Raw genomic sequence first — 1,221 nt, 5'->3', positions numbered from 1 at the left:
AACCACAGAGTTACACCAGCGGGCAACAACAAGTAGTTTTTAATATAAGTATGTCCATGCAGTATTTGGGATATTCTAATACTGAGAAGTATTTATTGTTTATCTGAAATTCAGGCTTAACTGGACATCCTGTATTTTATCTGGCAAGTCTAGTCTGTGAGTTTGTAAGCATATGAGAACTCTGCAACCTTTTGGGCTATTACTTGAACTGGGAGAGAGCTTGAGGGCCTGGAAATGGAAGTCTAGACACCTGCTTTACATACTACTGTCCAGAGGATGAAAGGACATGTCCAAGTTCACATAGTGGGGGTCCAGCAGAGGGGAGGCTGGAACTCAGGCCCCTGAGTCCCAGCCATGGTCATGCCCCCCTCCCCCCATGCACCTCCCGCCCGGGCCAGCAGCTCTGTGCTATGGACTCATGGAGCGGCTCAAGTTCCCGCTCCCCTGCCCCTGACCTGCCCTTGGCCAGCTTCTGAGGGGGGTCTGATGATGAAATGTGATCCTGTCATAAAATCTATACCAAACCAGCTCTTCTCACAGCCCACCCGCCCGCCTCAAAGGGGGGTGTCTAATCCCCGTTTATGGCACTGAGCAGCTGGGCCTGGGCTAAGGCTTTGAATGTGAGCTTGGGTGCCCTGGGTCAGCCCAGCCTTGGCCAGAGGAACCTGAGAGTAAGGGCATTTAGGGAGGCCAAGCAAGCCGAGGGGCTAGCCAGTCCTGGGCCTCTAGAGATAGGGGGTCAACATGGACACGTCTTTCCAAGCGCGTGTGAGGAGCCTGGACTCTATTCCAGCAGCTGAAAAGAGGTACTGGAGGGTTTAAAGCAGGGAGCAGCATGGCCGATCCTATTAGAAAGATGGGTTGGAGCTTCTTTGTTAGAAGACCTGGATGAAATTCAGGCAGAATGCTGGCAGCTCTGATTCCGAGAGTGATGCATGGTGGGCAGGAGTGAAGGATACCAGAGAGGTTGGGAGGTGGTGATGGGACAGCTGGGTCACAGAGGAGCTCAGAATGATGTCAACTTTCTGGATTGGGTGATGTGGTGGGTAGAGATGCTGATGCCAAGACAAGGCACATTAGAGAGGGTGCGGGAAGAAGTAGTGGGGCCTGGGGGACACTCAGTGATGAGCCTGTGGTTTGGAAGAGAGCTGGGAGACAGTGATGTAGTTGGGCATTTTCCGAGGGGAGTGTGTGAAGAGGAGAGGGTGTAGGTGCCTTCAG

The sequence above is a fragment of the Myotis davidii genome, unplaced genomic scaffold (assembly GCF_000327345.1).
Source record: "Myotis davidii unplaced genomic scaffold, ASM32734v1 scaffold371, whole genome shotgun sequence".
Taxonomy (NCBI): Eukaryota; Metazoa; Chordata; class Mammalia; order Chiroptera; family Vespertilionidae; genus Myotis; species Myotis davidii.
This window is presented reverse-complemented; position numbering follows the sequence as displayed.